The following is an 11,156-nucleotide window of genomic DNA, read 5'->3' on the forward strand; positions in this document are numbered from 1 at the left end:
GCATACATTTGTTCTTCATGAATTCTTTGTGCATAAAGTTGTTGTTGTCTAATACTTTCTTGACAACAAAATTCATAATCTTGAAGTACTTGAGAATATTTTTTATAAGTAGCTTGTAAGTGAGACAACTTATAAGAACAATCAAGATAGTCTTTTTCATGTCATAAACAAGCATAGTAATCATGGTGAGGAGATTTATCATACTCAAAATCCATATCTCGAAGATCGTCTTGTAGCTTATATATTTTTGTTTTGGTAGCACAAATTCGATCATGAAATTGTTGTGGATTTAAATGAGAAATTTCATACATTTTTTTTCTTCAAAATTCAGAATTTTGTTAAAATCTGATAGGCTGAACGAAAATTGAAGTATCTCTCCTTTGAAAACTTTAAACGAGATATCGTCAGTTGCGTTGGAAAGTAGATTTGATAAGCTTCATAATGATATATAACACATAATATAAATCCTAGTATTTCGATTTGTAGAAGCTTAGCAAGATTATGTCTTTTCTAGCCTATTTTTCAATACATTTTTTTTTTGAGTGGTGGTGGTGGTTTAATGAAATAAATGGTGGGTAAGGATCGTTGGTGGTAGGGTGATGAGGGTGGAAGGTGAAAAACGTGGATGGTAGAAAATCAAACTTGAAGATGTAGATGTTGCACTATGGTTGGTGCGTTGGAATTGATTGAAAATTCCTATCTTTGCATTATCGTTGTGATCTTCAATGAGGAAAGATTGAATCAATACTATAGGTGGTGAGACACAAATACTTCAATAAAAATCTTTAATGCAAAGATACTCTGAATAGAAGAAAACCAATATTTACGTCCTGAGAACATTCTTCAACTTCAAACTAGATATCAACCCTAGAACACAGTTAGAATCTGATACCAATTGATGTAGTGGAAGCGATATTAAAAGTTCATTAGAACATAAAAGAGATAAATTAAAACATAAGTTTATTGATTGTAGATGTATATTTATTCGACTGAACTCGATTATGTCGAGCTGCCTACGTATTGAGTTCTTTAGTGAACTCGAATCAAGTCGGACGTAGTTCAAGCTTTTGGTTGGTTGATTGGATGGGAGATGGAGATAGATGATCGAGAAGATGGAGAATTGGCCTCCCTTGAGAATGGAGAAGATGCCTCCTTTTATAGGCATAGATCCCCCTTTTGTGCTATCTTGACGATTGTTTTTACTCCTTCCGTTACAAAGTAATGATTTCTCATTAATGATATTGTTGACTAGCTTGCAGCGGTTACATTTCCTAGGTCGTTTGGACGACCTGACCTTAAGTCGTATGCATGACCTACTTGTAGTCTAGACACGTGGTCTGCCACGAGTGGTTGAGAGTGGAGGGTACTGATAAGAGCCCAAAACTATAGTTTTAACCCCTTAACAATAATACTTTTAGTTCAATTATGCGAGCAATAAATAAGAGTTAATGCTGATTACATGTTTTTATGCATTTTAGGCTTTAGAGTTAATTATGTGCAAAAATATGTCACTTTGGCGAGATAATGGAGAAAGGGTTGGTTGCTAAGGAGTTCTATGATTAAAGGCCAAGATTTAAAGAGAAAAAGCCTTTAAAAAGCCCGCTCAAAGCTGAAAAGTCAAAGTCAACGCGGACAGAAACAACACACAAAAGTCAACAGAACTTCCGAAGACCGTATCTTTGGGCTCAGACCTCGGAATTAGGCCTACCTTATATCAAAACGACCGGATCAGAAAGAGATTTACAATGGTCCAAACCTTGACCCAATCAGAAGAGTAGAAATGGACGAAAAGTCTACCAAAGTCAAATCCAGCTGGAAAAGGGTCTGTGGACTGAAGAAATTGGGCTTTGGGCTCGATTTTCCGGCCCAAAACATGGTTACTCAACCCATGCACGAAAATGTAGATCTTGTCTCCTCCATTTGGATAGACAAGACTTAGCTCTAAAGAAATAATTAGGTTAGGTAGAAAGTAGCCATTAGAGAATTCTAGATCTAGTTTTGAGAATCCATTAATTAGTTTATTAATTAGTTTTTATTATCTTGTTTTAATTTAGTATTTGAATCAATTGTTATTTATTTATTAAATGAATAAAGTAGTTTGTTCTTCATAATATAGTTTTATTTCATTAATCATTGTAGTTTCAATTCCTAGATTTAGTCATTTGTCATTATTAGTTTCAATCAAATCTTGCATGAGTAGTTTCCATTTGAATTCAAATAACCAAAGTTAGAATCATTATACCATGTCTTGTTTAATTTCATTGGGAAATGATAGCGTAATGATTCTAGACTAAACCTCCATTAGAGGGGGTTGAAGAAGCCTTGATGAAGCTTGATTTGTGTTAGCGTAGAGTAGTCGTAATTTCCATTCCATTCTAGAAAATGATTAGTTCACAATGAGAATGGGTTTGATTGTTTCACATGCTAGATGTTAGTTGGTAGAGATTACCATGAACAACTAGGGATTATGAAGAACCAATTGTTATGCGAAAGCAGTTCAATTCAGATTACGATGATTCTTCGTTAGTAAATTAAGTCGAGTTAAGGTGGAATCGAATTCCCTTAATTCATTCTCTATTGTCAAGTTAGTATTTGAATTCCATCATTTCGTTATTTGCATATTGTTTTCTAGTTTCCCATCATAGTATAAATTCACATCTATAAATATTGCTCTCACCATTGTTCCCTTGTGTTGATTAATTGATTTCTTTATGTCTTGGTAGTTTAGGAGTGGAACGATTTTGTACTCTATATATTGCATAAATCTATATGTGAGAGTAGGAAATAAATAATTGATACCGCAAGAATAAAGTTAGAGTAATATAGTTGAGTTTTTACGGGTTATCAAATGGCGTCGCTGCCATCTTAGTATTGTTTTCTTTAGTATTGTTAGTTTTCCAAAGTCCCATAACCCACCCACCCTTGTTTGATTCTAACTGTGGTTATCCGTTTCAGTACTAAAATTTTCCTCGTAGGAATACATGGAGCGCGACCCGCGCCCTACCAAGGCAAATCTCGAGCCCGCCCCCCCTGCGCCTAAAGCGCTGGAACTCAATTTTACTCGAACAACCAGCCTACCAAAGGCAAAACTTCGGCTGGAACTCGAGTTTTTACCTGAGCGCGACCCGTGCCTTGCCAAGGCAAAGTTAGAGTGCACCCCGCGCTGAAGCGCCTGGAGCTCGAGTTGGACCTGAGCACGACTTGCGCCCAACCTAGGATGATTCTGAGCGCGACCTGCGCCCTCTACTTTGAAATGCCCAATTTCCACAGATTAGTTCAAACTTCCATTACTTCAAGTTATTCAATGATTCTAATTCGTTATACATACTGAGCACGCGTATACAAGATGCTATTCATAAGCGAAGGAAGGAGGCATTCAGGTACCTATTTCTTCCACACCTCATAACTCCTGTTAGAGGTTCATACTAGAATATCAGGATTGTTTGGAGTGTTGTCGTGTTTAGTTAAGATTGGTCTTAGCCTTGCATGAGATTAAGGTCAGGCCGAAGAAAATGCCTAACGTAATCAACCGACAACGTCAACATACACGCCTTTCTAGTATATCGCTCACTACACCTCTAGCTAGCATACCACACACCACATCTGATATAATGGTTGAAGAAAGAGAGTCTCCTCTCTCTGAATTTTACAAAGCCTTGAACGATAGCCTAAAATCTTGCATCGTTCTATCAGATCCAGTGAGGGATTTCCGAATTCCCCCAAATATATTTAATTTGTTACCCATTTTTCATGGGTTAGACCATGAAAAACCGTATCAGCACATGCGTAGGATTGACCAAGTCCTTACTACATTCAACCATCCTATGGTTGGTGCTGAACAAATTAAACTTAGGGTATTTCCCTTCACTTTAGCGGATAAGGCGGCGTCTTGGTTAACTGCCCAAGCGCCTAATTCTGTGGACTCGTGGGCCAAACTTGTTCAACTATTTATGGAACATTTTTACCCACCACTAAAGACCGATGAAATGCTTTCCAAGATTCATTTCTTTCGATAGAATCGTCATGAATCATTTTCAGAGGCTTGGAATCGTTTCACCAATCTTCTTATAGAGTGTCCACAACATAACCTCGCAAAAGACACGTTAGTTCGTGCCCTTCAAGGGACTGTTACACCACCACAAAGAGGTGCTTGACATAATCAATGGGGGTAGTTTCCTCAGTAAAGGAGCCTCATAGGCTTATAAATTTTTAGAAGAATAAACAAAGCGGAATAATAACTGGGGGGGGGGGGGGGGTAGTGATGATATCTCCCGCAACGCTAGTTCTTCTTCAACAATTAAAGCTACCAGTATGTTTGAGATGAAACCCGATCCTGAACTAAAAAATTTAATCGAATCTCTAACTAAAAAGGTAAAGGATATCTCTGTTCAACAAAAGCCTATCCCCATCATGAATGTCAACACCAATCCATGTAATTTCTGTTTGAGTCAAGAGCATCCTGACTCCTATTGTCCTCTCGCCTATGAACAACAACAATTACAACAAGATAATGTTTGTTCCAATAATAGCGAACCTAACGCAGCTTGGAGACAAAACCCCAACTTCGGTTGGCGAAATAATCAACAACCTCCAAGGTTTAATAACCAAAATGTTAGGCCAACAAACAATTACAACCACGCTCAACCGAGGCAGGGACAAGGACAAGGAAATTATAATAATTATCACAATAATAATTATAATGTTAATAGAGATATCATTCTGGTTAATAATAATAACTATCACAACCCACCCATTAATAATCAACGTGACATAGTTCCTATCACACAACCTGTAACAACTACTCCTCCACAACAGGATCGTTTTGATGCCTTTATGCAATCTCAACAACAGATTTTACAAGCTATCTAACTTTCCTTACAACAGTTAGCACAAGAGAAGGTACAACCCAAAGGTGTGTTTCCAGGTCAAGCGATACCTAATCCTAAAATAACAAACATAGCCTTTGAGGTAAACGGTAATACTAGTACTGAAAATGCAAACGTAGGTGAACGAAATGCCATCACCACTCTCAGTTTAGGTAGAGTGGTTTATAACAAATTAACTATGCATATAGTTACCCCACCAATAGTCCATACACAGGATGTCGAACTAGATACCAAAATGATAACTGAAGATCCTACCCCGGTAGAGGTACCAGTTAAACCATAACCTAAGAAACAGAAAGTCAAGGTTAAACATCTTGTTGATCCATATGCTAAATATATAGAGAAACCACCATTTCCTCAGAGATTAGCTACGTTTAACAAGGATACAAATTTTGACGAGATTAGGGAAGTTTTTAAAAATTTAACGATAAACTTACCTTTTCTTGAAGCAATTAAAAAGTTACCTCACCATGCTAAGTTTCTCAAAGAGTTGTGCACTAGTAGGCGTAAGACAAAGATTCCTAAAGACACCTTTTTAACTGAACAGTTTCCAACTTTAATAAAACACAATGGAATCATTAAGTACAAGGACCCTGGTCATCCTACTGTACAATGCACCTTAGGGGATACTCACACGACCACTGCTTTATTAGACCTGGGGGCGAGTGTTAACTTACTCTAGTATTATCTATACAAATAAATAGGTCTACAGGAGATACAACCTACAACAATGACGTTGCAATTAGCTGATATGTCTATCAAGTATCCTAAGGGTGTAGTGGAAAACGTGCTGGTTAAGTTGCAAGATTTCTACTATCCTGTGGATTTTGTTATCCTTGATACAGAAGTCGCTAACGACTCTGTTCCGATCATTTTAGGGCGCCCTTTCTTGGCAACTGCCAACTCGCTTATAAACTACCGCGATGGTTCGATGTCCTTGTCCTTTGGCCATCCTTCTATTGAGGTCAATGTTTTTAAAACGAGGAAACAATTTCCTGACACGAATATCAAAGGAAAGGTTAGCATGATAGAGAGCTTAGCTCATGATTATTTCAAAACCACGTTTCTGGAGGATCAGATGCACAAATTCCTTTCTTTTGGAAGTTCCAACTTCGACGAGAACTCCATGGAAGTCGAGGAAGATTTCCATCGTCGCTTTAACAACTTCATAAAAGGTAAATTGAATAGTTTTACTCACGAATACAATTTCGCATAGGTAAGTAAAACTAGAACTGGACTTTACTATAGATGTTTATAAAAGATTTCTACTCTCAAATCTATCGAAATAGAGTGGAGTAAAAGATTAATTCCACTCCTAATTTGTTAGTATTGAATGTTTTCTACAACTGTCGGTCTACCAAAGTCAATGAGAGTTTTACGAAGGGAAATTTATACTACGATGTTAATTCAAATAACAAACAAGATACAAATAACGAAATGATGGAAATGCTAAATTGATACTAGATAAGGAATTAGGGGGGATTGATTCCACCTTAACTCGACTTAATCAACTAACAAGATTTGTCGTGATCCAAATTGCAATGCTTTCGTATATCAAAATGGTAATTCTAATTCCTAATTATACATGACAATCTCTACCAATTAATAACTAGAATGTGAAGCAACCAAACCCATTCTCATGGTGAACTAATTACTTTATAGAATTGAATAGATTATCACGATAATTTCTAAGTTAACAAAGATCAAGCTTCATCAAGGCTTCTTCAACCCCCTCTAATGGAGGTTTAGTCTAGAATCATTACGCTATCATTTCCCAATGAAATTAAACAAGACATGGTGTAAAGATTCTAACTTTACTTGTTTGAATTCAAATGGAAACTACTCATGCAAAATTCGATTGAAACTAATAATGACAAATAACTAAATCTACGAATTGAAATTAAATACTTAATGAAAAATGAAACTTTTTTATGAAGAACAACTTTATTGATCTAATAAATAAATAACAATTGATTCAAATCCTAAATTAAAACAAGATAATAAAAAACTAATTAATTTAATTGAATCTAAAAATCTAGATCTAGAACTATGCTCTAATGGCTACTTGCTACCTAACCTAACTATCCTTAAGAGCTAAGTCTTCTCCATACAAATGGAGGAGACAAGATCCACATTTTCGTGCATGGGCTGAGGAGCCATATTTTAGGCTGGAGAATCGAGCCCAAAACCCAATTTCTTCAGTCTACAGACTCTTTTCCAGCCGGATTTGAGTTCAGTAGACCTTTCATCCACTTCTGCTCCTCTGATTGGGTCAAGGTTTGGACCATTATAAATCTCTTTCTGAGCCGGTCGTTTTGACATAAGGTAGGCCTAATTCCGAGGTCTGAGCCCAAAGATACAGTCTTCGAAAGTTCTGCTGACTTTTGTGTGTTGTTTCTGCTCTCGTTGACTTTGACTTTTCAGCTTTGACCGGGCTTTTTAAAGGCTTTTTCTCCTTGAATCTTGGTTTTTAATCATAGAACTCCTTAGCAACCAACCCTTGCTCCTTTATCTCGCCAAAGTGACACATTTATGCACATAATTAACTCCAAAGCCTGATATGCATAAAAACACGTAATCAGCATTAACTCTTATTTATTACTCGCATAATTGGTCTAAAAGTATTATTGTTAAGGGGTTAAAACTATAGTTTTGGGCTCTTATCAAACCACCCCCAAACAGCATTTTGCTTGTCCTCAAGCAAATATGAGAAATTAGCATAAGTGACCAAAAATGGAGTTCTAACTAATCTCGTTTCGCCGAGTGCAATTGCATTGACCATATGCAACAAGTCCTTAAACCACTAGGAATTCCCTAGTGGACGAGTTATAACCTCGTGAGAGTTTTCCAGTGAAAGTACTCACAAACTTAATCTATACTACAACGACTAAGAAATAAAACTATTATTTCCTTATCTATGTCTCAATTATCTATACATCTCACTAGCAATTGATACAAAATAATCAAGTCGAAATCTAGGCTAATATATGCATAATAATCAATCATGTACTAATAAACATATATACAATGAGTAATATTATGAAATGCACTAGCAGGTCCATTTCGAAAAACTCGGAATAGCGTCCTTAAGTAGGTCCTCACATAAATGTCAAGACAAAAACCACTATGATTTTTCTGCTCAAGTTTCGCTACTCTAATGTGCAGTGGGCACACTTTACCTTACAATCTCAATGACACACAAGGAAGCCAAAGTCGATCAAACACATCTGCCACTTACTATCACACTAACCTATTCCTAATTGAGCTAAAGGTTTTTATTAGGTGTTGTGGGGATTAGGAGTTGGTTTACGAAGGAAGGAAATGGATATTTAAAAATGAACAAGTCTGAGATAATAGAGTCTTCATATTATGTAATTAGAGAAAACTTTGATCTTTATATTTGCTTCTACACTTTGTTCCCAACCTTAGCCATATTTTTCTTTTTATTTTTCTTTGGCTTTAACTCCTTTGATTCTATTTTTGGAGTTCTAACTCTTTATTTTCTTTTATATATTTATAATTTTTTTTTATTTGGATGGAAACTTTATTTTCTTATCTGAAGTAACTAACAAATTCTTGATTTCAAAGGTCTTTCTCTTTTCTATTATTCATCTCTATTCTCAGACACATTCAAAGAATGGGTCGGCTGATATATATATATATATATATATATATATATTTTTTTTTTTTTTTTTTTTGTTTTGTTTTGTTTTTGTTACAGTGTAAAGGATTTGCGGTTTATGAAAGGCTAAAGAAAGGCTCAGAGGGGCGACTAGTGGAAAATAATTTTTTGAATTTCTAGCTATATCGATCCAAAGAGGGCCTAAATTCTCGCTTAGTATATGGTATAGTGATCAAGCAAGTGGACGTGTGATTTCTCTATCCGGATTTCACTTCTCCCTTGTGTCATTTCTCTAACATTTCACTCATATAAGGCTTTAGGCTATATTCTCACAGGATTTGTAAAATAAGTACTCTAGCCTAGATTTCATAAACATACTGCCAAACAATCATAGATACTCATATAATATACTTATAGATAGATGCAAGATTATTACCTACATATTAACCTAAGTTTCTAAAAACTATTCTAATGCAAAAGCTATGTGAGACTTCTAGATTATTAAGAGCATTAAGAAAGAAAACAATATCAATATTCCTATGTGTACAACATAAACTTTTTATTTATATTTTTTAAAAATTTTGAATTTTTACTAGAAAACAAGTGCATATTACACTTGTTTAAAAAATTAGGATATATATATATATATATATATATATATATATATATATATATATATATATATATATATATATCCTAATAGATGCCTTAATTACACTTGTTTCTATCCCCCCCCCCCCCCAAAATAAGAAACATGCTTTGTCTTCAAAAGTATTTAAATAAAAAGGGTAGAGAAATACCATGGAAACGCGTGAAATTCTGGAACATCTGCAAAAAAAGGTTAAAACATACTAATAAATAAAATAAAAACTGATGTAACTCGATATGAGTTCCACCGTTATGCGGTTAATAAGAATTAAATTACTTGGGACATAAGCAGACATTAACTGAAACTAAAACAAACATTAACTCCCGTTTAAACATTGTCCTCCTCATTTTCCTCTCCAAAGAGATGAGGGGTTCCTTCGCATCCTACCATGCCATGATAACTTGCCAAGCCCGTCGCTGTGTGTCATCAACTTGTGCTAACCTGTTGAGTGTTACTATGTCTGATGGGGTGTAAGGAGCAACCAAACGAGGTTGCACCTGCCATCCCGGCCAAGTCATTACTCTAAATGAGTGAAACACCCAATTGGTGGGTCTCATGACTTCAACCCTTTTCCAATCTGTGAACTGGGTACAGAATTCAGGTAGACAACTGAGCATGATGCGGCAAACCAAAATAGGCATAAGAAGATACTTATGCCTCATGCTTTGAGCTCTCTTAAGACTAGCCACTAATACTCGGGGAATGTCATATCGGCAACGTCCCTCAGCTAAAACAAGGAAAACGTCACCAGCGGTACTATTTGCAGAGGCAAACTGCCAATCCCGTAGAATATTCACCAGGATGAATAACATGGTGGTGCCTACATTGAGGGACAGGCTACCAAGGTTTATGTTATAACGTCCTTGGTTCATTATACGAAACACCCCTCCCCTATAATACTCATGGAAATATGTATAGTCATAGAAGTATGCATTATCAGTCATATATCCCCACGTGTGAATAGGATCAGGTATTGGTATTCCCGAAACTAACGCTACCACATACTTATTGAATTCTAGTGGCGTGTCATCAACCGTGAAGGAGAATTCTTGTTCTCCATCACGGTTACAATAAAACTTAACATTATTGTAAAAATATTCAGTAAGCTTAGGTGAATACGAGTCGTTTTCACTTACCAGTAGATGCCTCCATCCTAACTGCAAGATCCTTTCGCGGAACCAATGTCCATAAGTCTCGCTTCCCAACAAGTGTTTGAAAGACTTCTCTGGTATGACTATAGGTGATGTCATCACAAAACTACTCTCTAGAACAGCTGGAACGATCCTGGAACAACCCACAAAAAATTGGAATTTTTCGTGTCTATGGAGGTCAGGGCGTGGGGTGCGCTCAACCTATGCCTGGGTAAGGGACGGGTTGCATCTTGGTGAATTTTGAGTTCCAGGCACTTAGGCGCAGGGCGCGCTCACTTGTAGTCTTGGTAGGGCGCGGGTCGCGCTTAGGATGAAAACTGGAATTCCAGTGTTTTGGGCGCTAGTCGCACTCAGGTTTGGGCTTGGTAGGGCTGGTCGCTGTAATGAAATTCGACCGACGAAGGCCTAGAAGTGGGGTGTGGGCTTCCATCAGAAGCAGCGCTCGAGCTATTTGAGAGTTGCTAAAATGAAAAAGAAAAAAGGGAAACGTGGGAGTGAAAGGTGAGAGATGAAAGTGAGATGTAGTGTGGGTTGTGAGTGTAGAAAGAATGAAGTTTATATAGGTTTTAAGTTTCCAAAACGAATCGGGAAATTGCCAAAAAGCTTTAAGGCAATTGCCGGAAACAAAAAATTTCCAAAACTGAAAACGGAGACAACCCATATTCTTGATTCTAAAACAAACCTAATATCTTTTAGATTGAATTTAGAATAGTAGCTTCTAAACTCTTTTAGATTTCATCCAACCACAACATCTAATCATAGGTATGCCCATATCGGTAATATTCTCAACCATCACTCCAAAAAAACTTCTAAAATGGAGGATCATATAACAAATCATGCTATAGTAA

This window comes from Coptis chinensis, chromosome 4 (genome assembly GCF_015680905.1).
Source record: "Coptis chinensis isolate HL-2020 chromosome 4, ASM1568090v1, whole genome shotgun sequence".
Classification (NCBI taxonomy): Eukaryota; Viridiplantae; Streptophyta; class Magnoliopsida; order Ranunculales; family Ranunculaceae; genus Coptis; species Coptis chinensis.